Source organism: Bombina bombina, chromosome 1, assembly GCF_027579735.1.
Source record: "Bombina bombina isolate aBomBom1 chromosome 1, aBomBom1.pri, whole genome shotgun sequence".
Classification (NCBI taxonomy): domain Eukaryota; kingdom Metazoa; phylum Chordata; class Amphibia; order Anura; family Bombinatoridae; genus Bombina; species Bombina bombina.
In genome coordinates, this window is record NC_069499.1 from 498926130 (window position 1) to 498953235 (window position 27106).

A 27106-nucleotide genomic window follows, 5' to 3' on the forward strand; every position below is an offset into this window, starting at 1 on the left:
AAACAAGTAGAGTGGAACAGCACTCTCTATGAAGTGGGTGCTCGTGTAGACCGGTGAACTGCCTATTCACCTATTAGAAGTCACAAAGATGATAATGTCCACAGCACTCCAAATGACAAATTTCTTTTATTTCAGGACACAATAAAACAGCAACGTTTCGGGATTAATTTCCCTTAATCATGCATGGGTTAATACTGTGATGTGTAAGCTTTTATACCTTGTGTATTGGCGCCAAATGGCAATTTTTCATCACTTGATGTCTCTCTGACACCATCTAGTGGTGACCACATGTATAACTATACAACATTAAAGCAGATATATTAAAAACAAAGAAAGAGTTACAAAGTTGTTACACTATTGGTACTGAATAATGCTACATGTATAAAGCATATTATGTATGTACATATTGTATATTTTATTTGAAATTAACCGCTTGTTGCGGGTTTTCTAAATTTATCTCAATTCTATTTTTTACTTTATTACAGGTATACAGACTTATCCAACTCTTTATTTAACCCCTTAGGGATCATGGTTTCCAATTTATGTATCCACCAAGATTCTCTTTGTTTGAGAACTTTCTCCCTGTCCTGTCCGTTTCTCTGAGTTTTTACATGATCTATGACTTGCCACCTCATCTGGCTAATATTATGCCCTTTTGTAATAAAGTGACTAGACACTGGTGCTTCAGTATTGCCACAACGTATATTAGAGCGATGTTGGCTCATTCTGTCTTTCACCTTGCGAGTGGTCTCGCCAATGTAGAACAAAGAACATGGGCATTTAATAAGATATACCACGTGAGTGGTATCACATGTAATATATATCACATGTATTACGAGTTTTGCGTTAAACTGAAAAAGCAGCATTATCAGGTCCTAACACTGCTTTTTCACTACCGCTGCTATTACGAGTCTAACACCCCCTAACATAAATATAATTTAAATAAATCTAAAGAAAATTACTATCATTAAATAAATTATTCCTATTTAAATCTAAATACTTACCTATAAAATAAACCCTAAGCTAGCTACAATATAACTAATAGTTACATTGTAGCTAACAGACACAGAGATTACAAGTTTGGCATTAGCCTTAAAAAGCAGCGTTTTTACCTAACGCTGGTATTACGAGTCTGACAGGTAGAGGCTCACCGCTCACTTTTCTTCTGCGACTCGAGGCTACCACAAATCCCCTTACGTCAATTGCGTATCCTATCTTTTTAATGGGATTTGCCTAATGCTGGCATTACGAGTCTTGGAAGAAGTGAGCGGTAGACCCTCTCCTGTCAAGACTTCAACCGCATTTAAAAGTCAGTAGTTAAGAGTTTTATGGGCTAACGCCGAAACATAAAACTTTTAACTAAAGGGCTACAAAGTACACTAACATCCATAAACTACCTATTAACCCCTAAACTGAGCCCCCCCCCACATCGCAAACACTAAAATAAAAAATGTTAACCCCTAATCTGCCGACCAGACATCGCCGCCACCTACATTATACCTATGAACCCCTAATCTGCTGCCCCTAACATCGCAGACACCTACATTATATTTATTAACCCCTAATCTGCCGCCCCCAATGTTGCCGCTACCTACCTAGAATTATTAACCCCTAATCTGCCGACCGGCATCGCCGCCTCTTTAATAAATGTATTAACCCCTAAATCGCCGCACTCCTGCCTCGCAAACACTAGTTAAATTTTATTAACCCCTAATCTGCCTTCCCTAACATCGCCAACACCTACTTACATTTATTAACCCCTAATCTGCCACCCCTAACTTCGCCGCTACTATATTAAAGTTATAAACCCTTAAACCTAAGTCTAAACCTAACCCTAACCCCCCTAACTTAAATATAATTTAAATTAAACAAAATACATTTAACATAATTAAATAATTTATTCCTATTTAAAACTAAATACTTACCGATAAAATAAACCCTAAGATAGCTACAATATAACTAATAGTTACATTGTAGCTATCTTAGGATTTATATTTATTTTAAAGGCAACTTTGTATTTATTTTAACTAGGTACAATAGTTATTAAATAGTTATTAACTATTTAATAACTACCTAGCTAAAATAAGTACAAAATTACCTGGAAAATAAATCCTAACCTAAGTTACAATTACACCTAACACTACACTATCATTAAATAAATTACCTAAACTACCTACAATTAAATACAATTAATTCAATAAACTAAATTACGGGGGGGAAAAACACTAAATTACAGAAAAAAAAAGAATTACAAGAATTTTAAACTAATTACACCTAATCTAATCCCCCTAATAAAATAAAAAAGCCCCCCAAAATAATAAATTTCCCTACCCTATAGTAAATTACAAATAGCCCTTAAAAGGGCCTTTTGCGGGGCATTGCCCCAAAGTAATCAGCTCTTTCACCTGTAAAAGAAAAATACAATACCCTCCCAACATTAAAACCCACCACCCACACACCCCTACTCTAAAACCCACCCAATCCCCCCCTTAAAAAAACCTAACTCTTACCCCCTGAAGATCTCCCTACTTTGAGCCGTCTTCACCCAGCCGGGCACAAGGGGTCCTCCATACGGCAGCAGTCTTCATCCGATCGGGGCAGAAGAGGTTCTCCAAAATGGCAGAATGCTTCATCCAGGCTGCATCTTCATCCTTTCGGAGTGGAGCGGAGCCATCTTCTATCCAGCCGACGCGGAGCCATCCTCTTCAAACGACATCCTAATGAAGAATGAAGGTTTCTTTAAATGACGTCATCCAAGATGGCGTCCCTTAAATTCCGATTGGCTGATAGGATTCTATCAGCCAATTGGAATTAAGGTCAGAAAAATCCTACTGGCTGATTGGATCAGCCAATAGGATTGAGCTCGCATTCTATTAACTGTTCCAATCAGCCAATAGAATGCAACCTCAACCCTATTGGCTGATTGCATCAGCCAATAGGATTTTTCCCACCTTAATTCCGATTGGCTGATAGAAACCTATCAGCCAATCGGAATTCAAGGGACGCCATCTTGGATGACGTCATTTTAAGGAACCTTCATTCTTCGATAGGACGTCGTTTGAAGAGGATGGCTCCGCACCGGCTGGATAGAAGATGGCTCCGCTTCGCTCCGGAAGGATGAAGATAGAAGATGCAGCCTGGATGAAGACTTATGCCATATGGAGGACCACTTGTGCCCGGCTGTTTTTTTTCGTAATTTAGTTTATTGAATTTAATTTTAATTAATTGTAGGTAGTTTAGGTAATTTATTTAATGATAGTGTAGTGTTAGGTGTAATTGTAACTTAGGTTAGGATTTATTTTCCAGGTAATTTTGTACTTATTTTAGCTAGGTAGTTATGAAATAGTTAATAACTATTTAATAACTATTGTACCTAGTTAAAATAAATACAAAGTTGCCTGTAAAATAAATATAAATCCTAAGCTAGCTACAATGTAACTATTAGTTATATTGTAGCTAGATAAGGGTTTATTTTATCGGTAAGTATTTAGTTTTAAATAGAATTAATTTATTTAATTATGTTAAATTAATTTCGTATAATTTAAATTATATTTAAGTTGGGCGGGTTAGACTTAGGGTTAGACTTAGGTTTAGGGGTTAATAAATTTATTATAGTAGCGGCGACGTTGGGGTCAGAAGATTAGGGGTTAATTAAGTGGCGGCGATTATTTTACAGTCAAGTTTGTATTTATTTTAACTAGGTAGACTAGTTACTAAATAGTTATTAACTATTTAATAACTACCTAGCTAAAATAAATACAAATTGACCTGTGAAATAAAACCTAACCTAAGTTACAATAACATATAACACTACACTACAATTAAATAAATTAACTAAATTAAATACAATTAAATAAATTAATTTATCTAAATCACCAAAAAACAAAACACTAAATTACAGAAAATAAAAAACAAATTACAGATCTTTAAACTATTTACACCTAATCTAATAGCCCTATCAAAATAAAAAATCCCACCCCCCAAATAAAAAAACTAGACATGTGCATGGCGAAAAAAAATTGGTTCGGCTTGGTTCGGATCGATTCGGATTTTTTCGAATTTCGGTTCAGAGCGATTCGAATTTGGAAAAATTTGAATCAATTCGGTTCGGATTTGTTTCGGATTCATTCGGATTCGAATAAATTCGGTTCGGATTTGTTTCAGATTCATTCAGATTCGAATAAATTTGGCTGGATTTGGTTCGATTCAGTTTGGTTTGGAAATTCAGAATTTTGGTAAGTGTTAGGTGGGATTAGACTAGTATTATGTACTGTACATTAGGTGTAACCCATAGCAGAGTGATATAACCTAATATACTGTACAATACTAGTGTAATTCATGGCCATCCGAATCTACCGAATAAATCCGAAGTAATTCGGATTTATTTGGTAGATTCTGCACTATTTTAATTCGGAGATTCGGTTCGATCCGAATCTCTGAATTTGCCGAATTTGCCGAATTTCCGAATTGAATCGAACCGAATCGCACATGTCTAAAAAAAAAAACATAGCCTAAACTAAACTATCATTAGCCCTTAAAAGGGCCTTTTGAGGGGCATTGCCCACAAGTAATCAGCTCTTTTACCTGTAAAAAAAATATACAAACAACCCGCCCAACAGTAAAACCCACCACCCTCACAACCAACTCCCCAAATAAAATACTAACTAAAAAAAACCAAGCTCCCCATTGCCCTGAAAAGGAAATTTGGATGGGCATTGCCCTAACCCAAAAAATAAACCCACCCAATACACCCTTAAAAAATCCTAACACTAACCCCAGAAAGATTCACTTACCCGGAGAAGTTTTCATCCAAGTGGCAAGATGTCCTCAACGAAGCCGGCAGATGTGGTCCTCCAGACGGGCAGAAGTCTTCATCCAGACGGCATCTTCTATCTTCGTCCTTCCGGCATGGAGCGGGTCCATCTTCAAGACATCAGACGCAGAGCATCCTCTTCAAACGATGGCTTCTTAGTAATGAATATCTCTTTAAGTGACGTCATCCAAGATGGAGTCCCTTAGATTCCGGTTAGCTGATAGAATTCTATCCGCCAATCGGAATTAAGGTAGAAAAAATCCTATTGGCTGATTGGATCAGCCAATAAGATTGAGCTGGCATTCTATTGGCTAATGATAGTCTTTATTTATTTAAAAGAACAAATATTACCTTTCTGATTACACTACCATACATTTAGTGTAATCAGATACTGTAAATCTGCTTAGTACATGGAGCCCAAGGTCTTCTTCACCACTGTCATAAAACCAGGAAGCTAAATTATTATTATATAATTATTGTTATAATTTGCACTTATAAAGATAAGCTGGTTTATATCCTCTGTGATTTGCTAATTATATATGAAAGTAAAACATTATTACACAAGCAAACTTCTGATGCACGCTAACTTCAAAACCTGCAACCGCACTAACCTCTTCTCACCATAGACTTCTATGGTACGCACTGTTAAAAAAAAAACAAGTGTCGTTCACGCACTAACACGACACCGCATTAGATCAACTGAGCTTAACCTGAAGATAGTTATGAATAATTTACATTCAAAGTTTCTCTCATAGCAAAAAGTGCTATTTTTATTTTAAAATATATTTTTATTTTTGCATCTCATTATTTAAAAAGAAGTATACATCTATACCTATATTTAAATGAATATATACATATAACGTCATGAAACATGTTGGAGTAGGTGAACAGTTACAGGCTGCTTCACTGGCTGTGATATTGCTCTATGTATGAATGCTGAATGCCTCAGTATTCATTTGCTCCCCTTAAATAATTAAAATTCTTACCTTAATCCCGCTGAAGGTCTAAAGGGAAAGGTCCTTTAGTGTAGGTAGCTGCCATCCTAAGCCTCCTAATAGTCCACCTCAGGGTTATGTAAATGTTCCAAGAATGGTCAGTATTTGTTTCTTTAAAACTAGACAAATACTGAATAGCACAGACTAGAAATAATAAAAATATGAAGTATTTTTAATTATTCGTAATGAAAGATTCGGCCAAACCTAAAATTTACACATATAACACATAAATACATATGTATATATTTATTTTCAACTATATACTGTAGAAATATTTATTTTTATACACACAAACACATATTTAGACATTTATTTATACACTGGAGCCATTTACAGTCAAACACCTTGTTCTGTTTTTGATGTGTTTTGTGCAACTTTTTTTAACCCTTACAATTAACTTAATATTCTAGTGCAAACTATAACTTTCAACTTGTCATACCAGTGCAAATCAGCTTGGTTGGAATATTATTAAAAGTATTGGCTGCACTTGAGTGAAATCGGCAGTGCTAACCCTTTTCTGGTTAATGCACTTTACCATGGACTTGTAATATCAAAGTTGCTTGCTAATGTAAGTGAGTTCAAGCGGACCTAGTTATCGCACATGCTATCATTAGCGAGCCACTTGTAATCTAGTCCATTGTTGTACAATAAAGATGCATTTTTTTTATTATTTATATTTAATATTTCAATAACGTGCTTTAAGATTACAGATTCAAGCTGGATGAAGCCTTGATTGTTAGAGGGGAAACGTGCATAGCTGTTTGAAGTTTTGGCGTTGTTGTCAGCTGCTCACCGCTGAAGTTATTCCACATTTCGCTGCAACAACTGGTTACTGGCTCCTGAAGGCGTGTTTCTAGACCTATTTGCCTTCACTCTGCACACGAGTGCTTAAGTTCCCAAGTGAAAGTCTAAAAGGATCCGGTGGCGTGCTGGGCACCTATGTGCTTTTGGTCTGCATAAGAGCATTACGGAATATGGATCAACGGCTAACTACTGTACATAGCCTCTACTGGATTTTTTAAGTTACCAAAGGGATTGTAAAGGTACATCTCCTAAACTTGAAACAAACTGGAAAGCGGGGTAGGGTCACTATGCACATAAAATTTTTTTTTTTTTATAGAAACAGGAATAAAATCAATAAAAATATACTTCGAACTACAAAAAGCTTGACATGTTTCGGCTTACGCCATCCTCAGAAGCCTAATCCTTTAGTGCACACCTGCATCTTAATAAAGGCATAACCTGCCCCTGATTGGACAACACAGCCAACTCTAAATTAACCATTTATTTTCTGCTATAAGTTTTTATTTTTGTTTTGGCGTTTCTACGTTATTGTCCTCACCGTTTACATCATACGGGTTATCAAAATTCTAATTTTTCCTATTACATAGCATTCACTAAACATAGACAAAAGGTAACAAAAGTAATTAAACAATTTATCACCATATTTGAATGTAAATTATTTTTGATTATTTGCCATGTTTACTTATTACAGCAAACCCTTTCTATTGTGATTGCATACCAATGTTTTATTTGCTATCCCTTAAAGATGTCAAGAGATTACTGACACCCTATATGATTCCAATCATAAGTTTTCACAATTGCCTATTAGTGATCTTAGAGGGTTGTACCATATTATATGTATTATGAAGCTAATCAAATTTACATGGGTATAGAGTTAAACCCCAATTATTTCAAAGAGGGCATGTTAAGTTGCATTATATAATGTACCCCAATCTAAGGCACCAAACAGACATGAAATGTCATTCAATGTATATCAATGCTTGTTGAAACCCATCAGATCCCATGTGTAAGCAAACTCAAGAAAGAGAGAGGAGGAATAAAAGCTACCTTATTTAGAAGCACAAATCTCGTATTGTCATTAGCGCCACATGTCTCTTGAACAACTTTGGATGGCGACCACGGGACACTTGATCATCTCCTGTTAAGGTAACCAGTTTAGAGCACCTAAACCCTATAGTAAGAAATGTACAGCTCATCTAGTCTAAGCACATGTTTGTGTTGCGTATATTATGAATGTTCTTTCATGAGTGTCATTAGTTGCTTGACTGCAACCTATTGCACTCTAGGTAAGGAAGTTTTTTTCTCATATATCAATCTTTTAAAAGTTAGAGAAATAACATGGCAAACATTTTAAAATAGCAGAATATTAATGCTATATAAGTTCTCACTTTAATGCAACAAGGTATTGCTTTTTTTTAAAACAACTTTAATTATTTGTTGACAAATACAAATACAGCAATGCAATATTTTTTCACTGTTTAATTATTATTATCAGGTAACAGGTTCCGCAGCACTCTACATTGGAAAGGGGGTGCATATACAGTTTATATAATTAAGTTTAATGTAAGTGCTAAATATTAATACCAGGAATATCCTCTTTCTTGCATGTCCTTGTAAAAACTTGAACTGTGGCTTTAACTTAAGTTTTTATCATTTATTTTGTTCACTATATTACAAGATATAATTTTGTTTTTAGATACACATTGTTCCCTACTTGTTTGTTTGGTTTCTTAATCTATAAGTTTGGAGAGATAGATGATTCACCATTAAATTGTCTTGGCGCTGACTGCATTTACTCTTATTAAAGCTGTAGATCAAGGGGAGACTTACAGGCAGAGCAGAACATTGACTTGTAATCTTTATATCTATATTCACACTTATTACACCCATGTGTCATGTCTTTTATTTTATTATTATTCAAATTGGATCTTCATTCACAAATATATTCACTAATATTGCAAATTGCTATTTGTTTAGTTTTATTAATTATATAAAGAAGGAAGAATATTTGTGCTAGAATTATCCTTCTATAAAATAACATTATTGTTTTAAAATATTATTATTTTATATTATCTATATTATTATTATTATTATATTATATAATTATTTATAAGCTGACAATTAAGAAAAAGCCCCTAGTTAATTATATTGCATGTGGACAATCTTCCCGAACAGGAAACCTGTCCAATCACCTTCGAGACGTCTTCCAAGGTGGATAAAACACATTGCATATGGCCAATTCCAAAGGTTAAAAAGTGATTTTGAAAATGATGCAGGGAAAAAAAAAATCATAGAGAAAAAGTTTCCCATCATATAATAAAAAAAAAACTTATGATGTTAAAGGGACAGTAAAGTCACAATTAGAAATTCATGAATTAGACAGAGCATACAATTTGAAACAACTTTCCAGTTTACTTCTATTATTTAATTTGATTCCTTCTCTTGTTATCCTTTGCTTAAAGGTTTATCTAGGTAAGCTCAGGAGCAGCAATGAACCTAGGTTCTAGGTGCTGATCGATGGCTGCATATATATATATACCGATTATCATTGGCTCATCCATGTTTTCAGTTAGAAAACTGTAGTATATTGCTGCTCCTTCAACAAATGATACCAAGGGAATGAAGCAAACTTGATAATATAAGTAAATTAGAAAGTTGTTTAAAATTGTATTCTCTGTCTGAATCATAAAAGAAAAATGTTGAGTTTCAAGTCCCTTTAAAACAACTAATAGGAGCAATCTACTGTTAACAAAGAAAAAATAAGGAAATGGTAAATACCATTAGGTTCATCACCACCTTTACCTTAAAGGCATCAAAAATACAATAAAATATAGAAAACTCTAAACAAATATCCAATTTTAGATATTATTTTAATTTTAATTCCCAGAATTACATATAAAAAGAACATCAACATGAAAGACATACATGCACCTACAAGATTATGTAAATAAGAAACAAAATGAATCTTATCAGTGAATGTTTTTTTTCTTCAAATGTGGTAGAAAAAAACTTGTGATCACATGGATAAGAACAGAGAAAATAACAAATGGACTACAGATTAAGATCAGAGTAAAATACTGCTAACACTTTTTTGAACTGTAAATCTGAATCTGTAATCTATCTCTTAGAGTGTTTATGAATTTACCCTATGTAGGGCGCACAAAAAGATCTTTAAAAACAAGATACTAGATTACAAGTGGCACGCTGACTGTTGCAGATGATCAAAAAAGGGTTTATCATAGCTCTTTGCATGTGTCGTAAGTATTACGAGTTGAAATTAATAATGCAACCTCAGTGCTCTATTTAACTGTAACATGAGACAAAGGGGCCGATTTATCAACCCTCTGTCGGACATAATCCGATCAGCGGATCATGTCCGATAGACATCGCTGAATGCGGAGAGCAATGCGCTCTCCGCATTCAGCATTGCAGCAGCAGCTCTTGTGAACTGCTGGTGCAACGCCGCACACTGCAGATTCACAGCCAATCGGCCGCTAGCAGGGGGTGTCAATCAACCCAATCGTATTTGATCTGGTTGATTTCCCGCAATGCCTGTCTGCCTCCTCATGCCTCCTCATATATATATATATATATATATATAAGTGCATTATTACCCTTTGCCATTAAGCAGATAAAAACCTGATAAAACATAACATAATTTAAACTATGTTTTTACTGTAAATATTTCACATTTGCTAATACGAATATGCTATGTTGTTTGCGCAATGGGTGTTTGGTTATTTTTTTAATAATTTTTTTCTCCATTGACTTCTATGGGGAATACTTAAAGATGATGGTGTATGCAGGATCTCGGTAGTTAGGTTTTTCCCCCCACGTTTTTTGTCTTCATTGATCCCATGCATTTTGGGTTAACGCTAGTGCAAAATATTTTTTTGTGGAACTTGTAATATGAACGCAACCGAAAAGTGCAAAAATGGAAATACTAGAGGAGTTTTCGCTAATGCAAAAAAAAAAAAAAAATACAGTGCCACTTGTAATCTATCTTAAAGTGTTTAACAATATAGTTACTGTAAATATTTCATATTCCAATGTTATTCACATAGGATAACATATTCTAAGAATTTTTAAATAGATATTCATATATAAAAAAAAAACAAGAAAATGTTATCTGCGCTAAAACACTGCAAAATGTTGTATGTCACTTTAAGGATATACAACTCTGTACCATCAGAGTAGTATATTAAAACATGTAAAGATTCACATATATAGATAAAAAACAATATAATACAATGCATACATATAAGTAGCAAAGTTCGTATCCAAAGATTTGGGCAGCAGAAACAGATGGGGTGTGAAGATTCCCAAAGACTTCACCAATAGATAAGGGTACTAGAAAAGATTGCGTATCTGCGCCTCAAAGCAGTGGTAAAATATGAGTTGAAAATAGAAATATTAGTATGGGGAATTAACCCCTATAGCAAAGCACTTACTTCCAACTACCTTACTCAGTATGAGGAAAGTAGCCGCTGTAAAGAAATAGAGCACTGCTCCCTCCGGTATCCAAGCTGCCCAATATATATGAAAACAGGGGATCCAGGGGGTCTGGTCTGCCGTGCTGTTCCTGACATATTGTAGTTTACTTTTCCACTGGACATCCACACTTTAGCCTCTCAAGATGTATTGTTTATATGTAAAAACAAATGTACACTTGATATCATATATCAGTCTATGCTACCACAGTCTTTGCATTTGTCTGTGCTTCTCTCCTTCCTTAAAACTAAAAAAATAGCAACTTCCGGTGGGCGGGCGCTGAAGGCAGAAGCAAGGGTCAGAGCTCCGGCAGCATCGCCGGACAAAACTACCTTATTAGGCCATACATAGCCCAAAAAAAAACAACTGATATCCTTGGCAGAAGGGAGAGGAGACTGCCCGGAATTCAATCAGTGAGGAATACATAATGCATAAGGCGACAGACCGGAGAGGAGGAGAGTGGCTACGGAGGTGTCCGTAGCAGAAATTTTATAAATCTTTATGCACCGGGCTGGAGGCTAAGAAGTCTAAAATCGGCACTAACAACACCTGAAACACAGCGATTATAATAAGAACAGAAACACCGGCCTGAGGGTGAATCGCACAGAGAGCGGGAAAAACGCCATTTTACAAACGCAGGAGAGATAGCAAGTAATGCTGTGTAGTAACTGAGCAGGAGCCAGCCCGAGTTAGGAGTGTGTAACCCAGGGCAAAATACTAAGATAGTTCTGCACGATAGTGGGGCGAAAGGGAAGAGCCTGAAGGGGCAGGGGACAACAGCCACATTAGATAACATCTGCTGCCTATTTACCACAATTCCTGGGCAAGATAGCGCAGATTTATACAACGCCACCACAGCTCCTAGAAAAACAGGCTACAAATAGCAACAAAGTAAGAGTGAACCCAGCGGTTGGGGTTTGTTTTGTTGGATAGCCACCCTTCTACAACCAACAGGGGTGACAGCTAAACAAGAGAAATATAAGCGCTGCGCAGCATTTGATGGAGATTAACCGCTGTAGGGGATAGACTCTGCTCCTTATTTGATTCCCAGACACTCTTCAGCCGGAGAGACCATAAAGATCACTACAGTTTCCACCAATTTATTTCTTATGCAAACACCCCTGGCAGATAAACCCAATCCTTATATGACAATCCCAGCTTTCCCTGCTAACACATTACACGCGTACTGCCTATCAAAGACTCAAGAAATTTCTGTTTGACCTGGTAAATGGTGACCGGTTAGATCAGAGTGGAACACTTCTTCACCTGCAGCGCAAATAGCACATCACTGCCAACAACTGCACCCCAAGATAGACAAAGCTAGTGGCGGGCTGAATCTGGGGTAGGAGGTGTTATGGACTTAAAAGCTCAACCTCTATTCATTTACGCATCTCAATTTTATATCGCACCTGGCAATCTGTGACCATGAGGCTCAGCAAAGAGTGACCCTACCTAGCAAAAATCAGCACACCTCCTTCTATAGCTGTGACAAATACTACAATAGCTACTTCTCCATCTACCTCAAGCCTCACTCCAGGGGATAACCTTCATCTGCACACAAAGAAGAGACACACAACGTCACCCCCTATGAAAGTAGACAAGTACTTCAAAGTGTCAACATCACAAGCCATACCTATCATGGCAGGCAAGCAAAAAGCATCAGACAAGAATAAGAAACAAGCAGCAGAGATACAGCCAGAACCATCCGCTCCCGCCCAAAGGGACATTAGCCTAGAACCACCACCAGACATACTTCAAGACCTTAAAGCTTTCTTCCTCCCCAAAATGGACACATTGCAGGCAGGAATGGACACTCTCACTACTGAGCTATGCCAATACTCCACCAGACTTCAACATGCAGAGCAGAGGATATCCCATGTAGAGGACTCTCAACACACTACTTCCATAGCTGTACAGTGCTTAGAACTCCAGAATTCCTCGCTACAAGACAAGCTTGAAGACCTCGAGAATAGATCCCGCCGCAACAATTTAAGGATTGTTGGGGTCCCAGAATCGATTAAAAACAAAGATCTTTTGGAGTTTACAGCCTACACACTACCTAAGTTATTGAAGATGGACCAAGAAACTATGCCTCTAGACATAGAGCGAGCACATAGAATAGGGCCTGATCACCTACCTATCAGACCCAATCAAAGACTGAGACAGGTCATCTTCAAGTTACTCAGATATCAAGAGAAGATGGCAGTTTTGAAAGCATACAGATCCCAACCTGACCTCCTCTTTGAAGGCCACAAACTCCTCCTCTTTCAGGACTTTTCTGCTGAGGTGGCTAGAAAACGGAAAGAGTTTGCTCCCCTTTGCTCTAAACTTCACTCCATGGGCCGTCAGGCCTCACTTCTCTACCCTGCTAAGTTGAGACTGACGACACCTGGGGGTGCTAGATTCTTCACAACCCCGCAACAACTACAGGAGTTCCTTGATACGGAAGCCCACCATGAAGAAGGCTGAAAAGAACACGCAGTCCAATGTTTTCCACCTCATCCTGTTCATTTGATAAAATGGAAGTTGGGACACTAAGATCACTGATCTTACTCAACTTAAAGTCTAAGTATTTGTTCTTAAATGTTTTGTTTCTGTCTGTGTTGCTCTCTCCTCTTGCTATTGTCACATCTCCCAATTTGTCCATATTTCAATCCCACAAGAGACTAAAGTCAATCTTCCATTTAACCCATGGATGTTGTTCAATCTTCTCAATTCTGAGTGTGACAGACTTGTTCTGCCCTTCCTCCTCTCCCCTCCCCCCGTCTCACTATGTTATGTATGATGTTATTTGCAAAGTTACCAAAAGTTTCCAGTTAGGACATCTGGTGTTTAAGTATTTACTCCCCAACACGTTGGATTCTTTCCCCAGTGTTGTTACATCTTCAAGAATGTTTATGCTTGAATGTCATTTAGGTTCAAACCTAACTAGCCATCCCCACCATGAGTGCTTCCTTACCCACTTAACTCTACGTGTGATTGATCTTTGCTGCCCTTCCTTTTCCTTTCCCTCTCCCAATCCATTGCAATATGCCTTGTATAATGTTGCTGTCAAACTTGCCAGAATATCACAATTGTACTGTTTTACCTTCCTAGATCATTTGAGAAGCACCCAGATTCCTCCCAGACACCTGAATGTGGAATGCTTGGATAGTAAGTTTAAATCACCCCATACAAAATCCATCTCAGCCTCACATATCTTGTCTTGCTTTGATATCCCTCCCTGTCTACCCCCGACTCCCCTTTCTGAAGTCCTCACCACCCTCAACATGCATGGCCTGAGACAGTATAGCTCCGCAACTTATACACCCACTTCTAGATATCTATCACATTTACCCCCTATCAGTCAGCACCATGCCACATTTGCTTAAGTTGGTTTCTTGAAATGTGGGAGGTATTACCTCCCCAGCCAAATGCAGCATGGTGTTACAGCACCTGAGGCGCCTCCATGCAGATGTTGAGACACATCTCACGGAACCTGAGCATGAGAAACTACAGTGCCGTTGGGTAGACAAAGTCTTCTACACTCCCACCGAAGGAAGGAAAAGGGGAGTAGCGATACTTGTCAGAAAGGGACTTTCTGTACAAATCCGTCACAATAGATCAGGGAGGAAGATACATTATAGCCAATCTGTCCATAGACGATCAATCTTACATCTTAGTTAACATATATGGCCCTAATCAATTAAACCCTCAATTTTGGCACACCCTTCAGACCATCCTAACTATACACACAGACAAACCACTACTGCTAGGAGGAGATTATAATCTGGCGCAAGACTTACCACTGGACCGTTGGGCTGACAATCATACAAAACGACAGGAGAAAATCTATGCTAGACAGAGAAAAAAGGAGACGACAATTATAGCCGCTTTCAAGACCTCACTAGGCCTCATAGACCCATGGCGCGCGTGCCACCTGACTAGGAGAGACTTTACATGTGCCTCAAAAACGCACAAAACAATATCACGCATTGACTATTTTTTATGTTCTAAACAATTATACACGCAAATACAGCAAACGGACATCTCGGACATCATAATTTCGGATCATGCACCCATCTGGCTGCAACTTGGCCCTAGATCCACAACTCACACCTATGACAATTGGAGATTCCCTACCTACTTATACCATAATACCGAATTCAGACAACACTTAAAAACTCATTGGGGGGAATACTACAATTTCAACATAAAACATTTTGACAATCCAGGAGTGTTTTGGGGAGCATCTAAGGCGGTTATGCGAGGCCAAATCACTAGTTTCACAGCGCACTACAACGCCAAGCGGAAAAAGTTAGCAACTGTTACCGCAACAGAAGTTACAATGGCATACAACCAATATTTGACCCACCCCTCCCCCAGACATAGACATAATTACTATGAGAAGAAGAGGTTAAGAGAGGATGCCCTGGCCCAACAGGACCGCCTTTTCCAGACATATAGAAAGGGCAGGTTTTATAGATTTGGGGACAAAACAAAACAGGGAGACTGCTAGCCAATATGGTTAAATTGATTAACCCGAAATCCCTCATCCCATCCATACAAGTGCAAGGGACATACCGCTCAGACACCCACTCAATCACAAATGAATTTTTAAATTTCTATTCCACACTCTACACAGCTCACCCAAGCGCACAGAGTGACAAGGACCATTTCTGGGATAAAATTACCACCCCCACTCTTAGTCCGGAAGACCTAGAGAAACTTAATGCCCCAATTCAGGCTTCGGAAGTCTTGAGGGCAATCAAAAAGACCAAATTGGGAAAAACTCCTGGCCCCGACAAATTGCCAGTCGAATACTACAAACTCCTGCAACAGGAACTTAATCCCCTCCTGGCACAAACTTTCACGGCATATTTGCAGGGCTCATTGACGCCCCCAGCTGACTTCGCGGATGCACTCATGTGTCTAATCCCGAAGCCAGGTAGAGACCCGACGCTTCCAGCATCCTACAAGCCAATAGCACTCTTAAACAGTGAATACAAATTATTCACCTCCGTACTGGCAACTAGACTAGCATCAGTATTAGGTACGGTCATAAAGACCAAACCAGTTTCATGAAACACCACTCTTCGGTTGCCAATATCCGAAAAACCCTAGCAGTTATAGACCATTATTGGCGGGAGAGACAGGGAGATAACGATGGCAACCAAACCGATCCGGAGACACCTCGTGAGGCGTGCCTCCTCTCTGTCGACGCCGAATAGCGTTCGACAGGGTGGAGTGGGATCATCTCCTGATCACTATGCACAAATTTGGCATAACTGGAAACTTCCATAATTTTATACAAACACTATACCATAACCCACGCACTTCAATTATAGTAAACGGCTCAGTATCTCATCATTTCTATCTTGGACGGGGAACCAGACAGGGATGTCCTCTCTCCCCTCTCTTATTCAATTTAGCCATAGAGCCTCTAGCTATATATATAATGAATATGATACCGGCACTGCAGATAGGATCCCATCCACACCAATGCCAGATAAACTCTGGGTCATGGACGGCTCATTCAAATATTTGGGCCACCGTTTACATGTCAACCCGAACTTAATTTATAAATTAAATATCCCACCAGTGATTACGCAAATCAGAACACTCCTACAGAGTTGGGCTAAATTGCCAATTGCCTTGTCGGGCCGAGTGAGCTTAATTAAAATGATAGCAATGCCCAAATTGTTATATCCTTTACAACTGTTTCCCTTCATGTTAACGCGGAAAGACTTAGGGAGCATCACTAGCGCTTTTGACACATTCATGTGGAATTCGAAGAAACGCAGAATTAGCAGAATGAAACTGACCCTACCATTTGACAAAGGGGGAATGAAACTCCCGAAAGTAGAGTGGTATAACTGGGCGACGTTAGCAAAACTAGTCTTTGACTGGTTAGCACGTACATCAGTTTTTAATGATGAACACCTCGAGAGATCACTAGCGTATCCGCTTCACTTAGCATTCCTGCCACATGCCCCCTTACACACACTTCCTGATCATATCATAGACAATATCTTATTCAAAGACCCGCTCAGAGCTTGGAAAAAATTGTGCAAACACTAGAAACTCTCTCCTGAAAGCACTAAACACCTTCCACTACAGGGCAACCCCACCTTTCTTCCGGGTATGACCACTAGAAACTTTGCCATATGGGGAGAGAGGGGACTAACTGCAGTCTCACAACTGATTGACCCGCTCACGACCAGGGTATTCCCACTAACCCACTTCCAAGACAGATATGATCTTCCAAGACATAGCACATTTGCATACCTTCAGGCTACTCACTACACTCAAAAGTTGCTCCCTGAAGGACTTTGTGACAAAATTAATACTCCGATTGAGACTATCTGCTCACTGACTAAACAAGGGCTGCATTCTATCTCATACATTTACGGTTCAATCTTGGAGGGCAAAACCACAGAGACCTTGCAACACTTGAGTGCCAAATGGAAACAACACTCTGATATTGATGTCACCGAAGACATGATCACTGATAGCTTTAAACTAGTAGCGAAAAGTACCCTTGCAACCTCACATAGGGAGACACATCTTAGATTTATACACTTGAGTTACATAACCCCAAACTTGCGAGCCAAATGGATCCAAGAGGCATTGGACATTTGTCTTAAATGCTCCTCACCTAGACCAGATGTTAAACACCTATTTTGGAGCTGCCCAAAAATAGCCCAATACTGGGGTAAAATCCAGTTTTGGCTGTCAAAGATCTGTGGCACATCTATAGTCCTCGTGGTTCAAGATGCCTTCTTTCTTAGGGGACACACACGGAGCACCTCACATGACCGCTTCCTAAACACCACTATACTGATAGCTAGAAAATTGATCCTACGGCAATGGGCCGTGAGCAAACCACCACACATCTCTCAACTTATTAGCTCCCTACACACACAAGTAATGATCGAGCAGGCAGACGTTAAAGTGAAGTTCAATTTTACCTCTCTGCTCATCACCCCTTTAAACATTAATAGCTCAATAGCACAGTCGCTAAGTTTGTTTTCCAAATAAATGTAATAATCAAGTAAAAATGTAATTTAAAGTATACCGTTTTTTCTCACTCTTACTCCTCCCCCAATCCACTTCCTTATTTGGCTGCCAAACGTATGTAGCGTAAGAAGAAGCTGAAATCTTCTCTACAAAGCACGTGCACAACAAGCGCTTCGATATGCGCATGCGTATTACGGCTTAATTTGCGCATGTGTTTACAATTTCAGTCCGTCTTTGATTTCATATATATATGATAGCGTGAACGAGCATTGTGATTAGGATGACACACGATTGAATACGCATGCGCAATAGTGGATGATGACGAACGAAAAAAGGGGCAGGACGCCACGGGGTAAGTAAATTGATAGGTGAGGACTGTAGGAAAAACTGTCAATCAAAAAGTAAGAAATGTCGGGCGGACAACTGAAGCAATACCGAAGGTAAATATATATTAAAATTTAAAGCGACAAGATTAGTATTAGGAAAAATGATGAATGAACATTATACTATTTTCAAAAATAAATGTCAAAAATGTTAACTATAGAGGCGGACTTGAACTTCACTTTAAAGGGGACCTAGAGACACGAATGAAAGCCTTCTGTACAAAATGGCAACCTTACTTACTGTCCTTACCGGCTAGTAGATATACCCAGATGCTGGCACCCTTCACTAACAGCACATATATTATGACAGAGAGGCTAAAGGGAAACTGGCCTGTGAGAAACCTGAATAACACCTGATTTCAAAGACACTCCCCCCTTCCTCTTTTTCTCTCTCCTCCCTGCCTTACTCTACCTCTCCATACTAATAGATTTGCCCATACGGAGTAGTTTAACACTTAACATGTTTCACAAAGGGCGGACCGGGTGTCTCCTCTCCTCATACTCATCGTACTCATCAGGTTCGAGAGAATACTAAGTATATCATCTTCAATTTTAAAGTTATGAGCCTAGTTATCTTGTGTTGAAATGAAGTGCATGATTGTATAACCCTTCTTGAAATGTTCAGGTGAGAGAGTGACATGATCTCTCATCCCACAGTAGAAATAGAGAGGGCACAGCATAGGTACTGCAATAGTCAGTGTGCAAGTTCCCAGGTTCTGCCAAAACCTCAAATCCTTCTTTTGGATTATTGTATGATCTCTCATCCCCCTATTTCCCCTTAATACCTCCCCCTTCTTTCCTTCCCTAACATATCCCCCCCTCCCGCCCCCCACCCCCCCTGTCCTTTTCCCCCCTAACTTCATCCCCCGTCCTTCCCCCCCTCCCATTCCTTTTTCCTCTTCCCATCCTCCCACCCACTCCACCCCCCTTCCCCACCCTCCCCTGGTTTTAAACAAAAAAAAAAAAGAGGAAAAAGAATGCCCGGATGGGTGTTTCCCACTCCAGGAACACATCAGACCTATATGTATCCTATGATGTTGATTCTATGTAATTTAAACCATTGATATCTATGTATGTATTTTACCTGTTGTGGTGCACCCATTGGGGGTTTTCTCTATAAATAAAGATATATAAAAAAAAAACTAAAAAAATAGCACACATATCTTCTTGGTGCAGTCAGATGAGTATAAGGCAGAGTATTTTTCTTGAATTAATCTCTTTTCTTTCTATAGGCTTCTTGCAGGCAGCAAAAAAGAATCAATCCTCTGCTTCCTTTCCAGCAGAGGATCTGACTTCACCAAGAAGATATTTTTTAGTTTTAAGGAAGGAGAGAAGCACAGACAAATGCAAAGACTGTGGTAGCAGAGACTGATATATAATATCAAGTGTACATTTGTTTTTACACATACGCAATACATCTTCAGAGGCTAAAGTGTGGATGTCAAGTGGAAAAGTAAACTATCATACGTCAGGAACAGCACGGCAGACCAGACCCCCTGGATCCCCTGTTTTCATATATATTGGGCAGCTTGGATACCGGAGGGAGCAGTGCTCTATTTCTTTACAGCGGCTACTTACCTCATACTGAGTGAGGTAGTATGAAGCAATTGCTTTGCTATAGGGGTTAATTCCCCATACTAATATTGCCATTTTCAACTCATATTTTACCACTGCTTTGAGGCGCAGATACGCAATCTTTTCTAGTACCTATATATATATATATATATATATATATATATATATATACAGTATATATATATAGCAAATGAGAGGACAAGCACTCACATGACTTCTGACATCAAAGTAATACTTTATTTGTATTACTTTGATGTCAGAAGTCCAGTGAGTGCTTGTCCTCTCATTTTCTTTATACTTACCAATAACATCCTGGCAGCTGCAGGACGGTGGTGAGAGTGCATATACCAACTCTTTTATATATATATATATATATGTATATATATATATATATATATATATGTGTGTGTGTGTATTTAAGAAAAAATAGAACATATTATGCTATGTGAAGAACATTGGAATGCAAAATATTAACATTTCATGTAAGGTTAGCGCACTTGAGAAACCGTTATCTGGTTTGCATGCAAGTAAAGGTGTTATTTTTGTTTTCAATATTCAAGCTTCTTTAAAGTCTATGGGGAAATGCCTTAACGTGGTCACGATATTCAAAGTTCGGCTTTTTGTGCTTTAGGTTAGCACACAAGCAACATTTTTTTACTTTCAACTTGCAATACACGGACAAACCAGATGAATGTAAAAAGCCCAAGTCTCGCGGGGTTTACCACGGGAGCGGGAACACTAACTACTACTCCACTCGTAATCTGGTCCAAGGCTTTTAGAACATATAAAAATCATAGAAGAGGGAGATCTGAGCTATGGAGATTCAATAAAAAACTTCCACAGGGTTTCAGGATAAAAACAATAGAAAAAATCCCGAAATCCAAAAAAGAAGCCTACTGGATTCATTTTTCATGAAAATTGAGCACAATAGAATTAAAACAAGGATCTATTTTTGAAGCCTTCATGTAGCAAAATAATTACTAATTACAGAAAATACAGAGTGGTAGAAAGAAAATGATATCCATTTGTGGAAATAGTGATGAACGGTCACGTATAAAAAATTCTAGTAGACAAAAAAACTAAATAAATATGATTATGAACAATACTTTTAAATTATATATGTTGAAACTCTGGGTGAAATTTAGGAAAGTAAAAAAACAACTAATAACAATTTTTTTTTTAATTGTTTTTCTATAAGTGAAAAAACACATCGGATCACAATGATTGACAGCTCCTGTTAGTGGATGATTGGCCTCCAGAGGGCAGGGCGTGTTATTGCACACGCAATGCAAATGCTGTCCGTTAATAGAGGTTCCTGGTGGACATGATTCGCTACTGCAAATTATGTCCGCCCTAAGTATAATAAATGGGGGCCTATATGTGTATTTTTGTGTGTGGGAGGGTTTCTTTCCCCCTTCCCTTTGTTTTTTCCTTTTTGTGCACTGCCCTGATCCTCATTTTATGAATGTTTTTGTGGATTTCCTCCAAAAGTGGCACTGAAGTATAAAGTATATTTGAGGATAGCAACACAACGAAAATACTTTTTAAACAGAATTGTATTACTGAACCATTGATTGGACTGTATTAATAGATTGAACTATTTGAAAAAAAACAAACTGTTATTTGATAGACCACCAGTTATTGTAAATTAGCACTGGAAAAACTTTGTAGATAATCTATAGCTAATAGATTTAGAAATATAAATTTAAAAATAAAAAAACACAAAAAAATTATGTAACATTATTTTTTACATTTACTGTCTGTTTAAACATAAAAAGATAATTTATACATTTATATTGTATATTTTAACCCCTTAGTGACCACAACACTTTTCAATTTTCTTACCGTTTGGGACCAGGGCTATTTTTACATTTCTGTAGTGTTTGTGTTTAGCTGTAATTTTCCACTTACCAGTATACTGTACCCACACATAGTATATATCATTATTTTCATCATATCTTATAATTTACTATATTTTTTTTTTTATAAAATATGATGAAAAAATTGAAAAAAAAACACTTTTTCAAACTTTGATCCCAAAATTGGTTACACATCTACAACCACCAAAAAACACCCATGGTAAATAGTTTCTAAATTTTGTCCTGAGTTTAGAAATACCCAATGTTTTCACGTTCTTTGCAAGTTATAGGGCAATAAATACAAGTAGCACTTTGCTATTTCCAAACCACTTTTTTTCAAAAATAGTGATAGTTACATTGTAACACTGATATCTGTCAGTAATCCCTGAATATCCCATGACATGTACTGTATATATATATATATATATATATATATATATATATATATATATATATATATATATATATATATATATATATATATATATATATATATATATATATATAGTAGACAACCTAAAGTATTGATCTAGGTCCATTTTGGTATATTTCATGCCACCATTTCACCGCCAAATGCGATCAAATAAAAAAAATTGTTCATTTTTTCACAAACCTTTTCACAAACTTTAGGTTTCTCACTGAAATTATTTACAAACAGCTTGTACACATATGGCACATATTGTTGTAAATGCTTTTGCCGCCTAATGTAAACAGCCAAATCATGTGCACACTCACGAAAACCTTAATCTGTTGTGCAAAGCCCATGACGCATTCTACTCGAAACGTGTACATTAAATGTGATTATTTCATATTGCAAAAATGTTTTTGTAACAGAATATGTTAAATTTATTTATAAATAAATATTTCTCTATATATGTGATGATTTTTGGACTGATATATCTATTTAAAGCGAGATATGTATATGAATATATATATATATATATATATATATATATATATATATATATATATATATATATATATATATATATATATGTCTAGAAATCTCAAGATCTATATGCAAATATCTCTTTGAAAATACCTCTGAGATTTTGTTTAATGTGCATAAGATTGTAATGTAAAATCTTTTCATTATCTCCATAGTTAATCAGCTCTCTATACATATAAATCCATGTTTCTCTATGGGTCAATTTATGCTTTGCACCCCTTACGACTGCAGTCCGTATTTAACAAACAGCGGTCATCAGAACGCTGCTTTCCTAACTTTTCGCCACCTCTTAGTTGGAGAATTTTAATCTCCTCTGTCTCGTCCGACCAGGGAGATTGACAGCTCCTGTCTGCGTGTTATTGGCTGTGCACAGGCAGCGGGCAGGGGGTGAGATTGCATGCCAACGCAAAATAGTGCTTGTGTGCATTGCTGAATTCCGGCAGCAAAATACAGCCCACCAGAGGTCTGCCACAGCTTTATTAAATTACCCCTAACCTTTCGCCACCTTATTGTTGGTGAATTTCAATTTCCCCGGTCTCGTCCGAGCAAAAATTCTGTTGCTCATTTGGATTTCAAAGTTTCCTTTCATTCCTCTGTCCCCAGCATCACGTGACATTCATCAGCCAATATCAAATATGTATATGTGCTGTAAAATATTGCACATGCTTAGGAGAGCTAGTGACTCAAGAAAGTGTACACATAAAGAACATGCTCACTCCTTTAAAAATGAGCTTACAATTGTTCATTTGCACTTGTGACTTAAAAGAAAACTAACAATTGTAAAAATATGCTCAGGCATTTGCACAAGTTTTATGCACATTTATTATTACTACTATAGTATAGTAATAATTACTATACTATTGTAATAGTATACAATATTTTCAGAAAAATTGCCATATAGAGTTAAAACACTTGCACTCTCCTGAAATTACCTACGTATGCTTTTCAATAAAGTATATCAGATGACAAACTACATTTGATAATGGACTTCAATTGGATTATTTTTTTAACTGAAATTCTTATCAGAATAATCAAAGATTATTTTTGACTTTTGATTCCCTTTAAATTGAAATAACCATATTAGTGTGTTTTATAATATTAAAGAATAATTTGCCTTTTCTCACTTAAAAGTAAACTCTTTAAAACCGATTTTTTTTTCTAACATATCATCCCTTTTGTGACCCATCGATCAATATTAAATAATCAAGAAATTTAAAAAAAAATTGGAAGGGAAATTTAAGATAAAGGGGGATATTTATCAAGCCGTCAACCTGAAAAACACTGGAATTCCGCAGCGTAATTGTGGCGAGCTTGATTTGACCTAGTTTTCAAAGCCTACAGACCGGCAGAAGTTGAAATCTGTGATGTAACATACGATCCGCCGGTCTCAATCCGACACAAAAGGATGAGAGCTCAATCCTATTGGCTGATTGGAACAGCCAATAGGATGAGAACTGCTCAAATCCTATTGGATGATTTGAACAGCCAATAGAATTTTAGCGGCTCTAATCCTATTGGCTGATTGGAACCTTTCAGCCAATAGGAATGCAAGGTAGGCCATCTTGGATGACGTCACTTGCATTCAAGATCCAGTTTACGGCGGAGACCGTATTGAAGAGGAGCTCCTTGTTGGATGTGTTCAAGATGGAGCCACTCCACGCTGGATGTCTTCAGGATGTACCCAATCCTCGTTGGATGGATGAAGATAGAAGAGGCCACATGGATGAAGACTTCACCGGCTGGATGAAGATGGAAGAGGCCGCCTGGATGAAGACTTCTTGATGGCTGGATGGATCCTTCAAGCGGAACTTCAAAAACTGTAAGTGAATAATCGGGGGTTAGTGTTAGGTTTATTTAAGGGATTTTTTGGTAGGGTTTTATTTTTAGAGTAGGGTCTGGGCAGTAAAAGAGCTAAATGCCCATGTAAGGACAATTCCCATACAAATGCTCTTTTCAGGGCAATGGGGAGCTTATGTTTTTTAGATAGGGTTTTTATTTGGGGGGTTGGTTGTGTGGGTGGTGGGTTTTATTGTTGGGGGGTGTTTGTATTTTTCTTTACAGGTAAAAGAGCTGATTTCTTTGGGGCAATGCCCCGCAAAAGGCACTTTTAAGGGCCATTGGTAGTTTATTTTAGGCTAGGATTTTTTTTATTTTGGGGGGTTATTTTGATAGGGCTATTAGATTAGATTAGTGTTTTTTATTTTTGTAATTTAGTCATTTTTAATTGTATATTTAAATATTTTGAGTAGGGTTAGGTTTTTAAATATGTAATATAGTTAATTTAATTAGTAGTTTAATGTAATGTTTGTATAATAGTTAGGGTAGGTTAATTAATAGTTTTATATAGTTTAATTTAATTTTAGTAAAATAGTTAGGGTAGGTTAATTAATAGTTTAATATAGTTTAATGTAATTTTAGTATAATAGGGTAGGTTAATTAATAGTTTAATATAGTTGAATTTAATTCTACAGGTAAGTTTAAATTTATTATAAGATAGGGATGTTGTAATTTTAATGTAAAGTTAGCGGGTTGTCAGGTTAAGGGGCTAATAGCTTAAATTAGTTTATGGCGATGTGGGGGGTTGGCGGTTTAGGGGTTAATATATTTCTTTAGTTGCAGTGGGGTCCGGGAGTGGTGGAATATGGGTTAATACTTTTTTTTTTTTTATAAATGATTTTTATTGAAGTAATAAACAAATACAGTATAGGGTACGCCCCAAAACATTTACAAGTCAATGTATACACAGCATAATTAGGAAAGCAATGCATTCTAGTATCTCAAGCATTTCCATAAAATGTGGGCTATCACATAGAAAGACTTTTTTGTTTTAGAGTATATAAATGTAATACAAGCAAGAATGGTCCTCTCCTAGTTCTATACAAAGAAGAGTAAGGTATCTATTCAGATAAGGGTAAGACTAGGGAGGAGGTAGCTCTATAGTTTTATGGGGAAGGGGGATGCAGCAGGCGAGAGCAGCTCAAAATGTAATAGGGGGGATGGAGGGGGGAATGGAGGGCGGAGCCAGTTAGTATGTCCGCACCAGGAGCAAGTTTAGTTGTAACTAAAGGATTATTACTTAATATGAACATAACCACACTCATCTAAACCCTTGTACTCCCATAGAGGGAGCCTGAAAACCTATACACACTAGCTAAAACCGCAAGTGTAATTAGGTCAACTTTAAATGTATTTCAGAAAACATGAGAGTATTAATTAGGTTAATGAGACGGAGTCTAATTTAGCTATTTAGGTGAAATGAGCATACATGTGCTACTATCTAATGGAGCTAGGCTCTTATCCCATAATAGTCAAAAGGTGAATTGTCCGGGGAGAGGAAGGACATGTTGTTTATAAAAAGTGAGGGGTGACAGTTAAGTAGGCAGCAGCTGAATCCTAATCCAACACTTAATGCAAGCAGATTCGCTTTCTATGAGATAAACAGAAATTGCACTCTACAATATTATATTATGTGGAGGGGGGACGTTAGAATGGTTGGAGCCTAGGGGACCTCTGGGTGAGCCCCTCTCCTAGGGGAGTGCCACCTATAGGCAATGCGGGAAAAAGCAGGAGGGATATGACCCGCAGGCATTAAGTACCAGTGGGAAAGGGAGGAGAGAGGCTCAACCGAGGCAAATAATATGTACCAATAATGTGAGCAGGAGCATAGATAAATTAGGGTTGACAGTCATACAGTCGCAGATAATGATAGCAAATAACATATAATATAAATATAACACAACATTTAGGCAACAAAACAGATACCTATACAACTGAATATATTGGAATGTAAGGTAGATGGTAAATAACTTTACCCTGAGGCATCCCTAGAAGCTGCATATCTAAGTAAATAGATAGATTTTGGTGTAAGGAAAATAGATGAAATATTATAGATGACTCACATTACCTTTAGTCTCCACTGTAGCGTATCAAACTTTATAGTGACTGGGTAAACATGAAAGTTAATATATATGTAACAAGCAAATTATAAATGGGAGCATCTGTCCTGCCCTGTCAAAGGCAGTAGTATGTGGCCAGGGTGAGGGATACGGGCGGGTTGTGTGTTAGATGGGGCCTATATACCTATCACAGTCACAGACAAAGCATAGGTATTATTTAAGTTCAAAGGTTTTCTGTAGAGACCTTGGCTGCTAAGCTATAATCTGAGGATACTAGGTACACATAGTTATAAAACATTATAAGGCCGCATAGCTACTGTAAAATATTATCTTGTGCTTAAA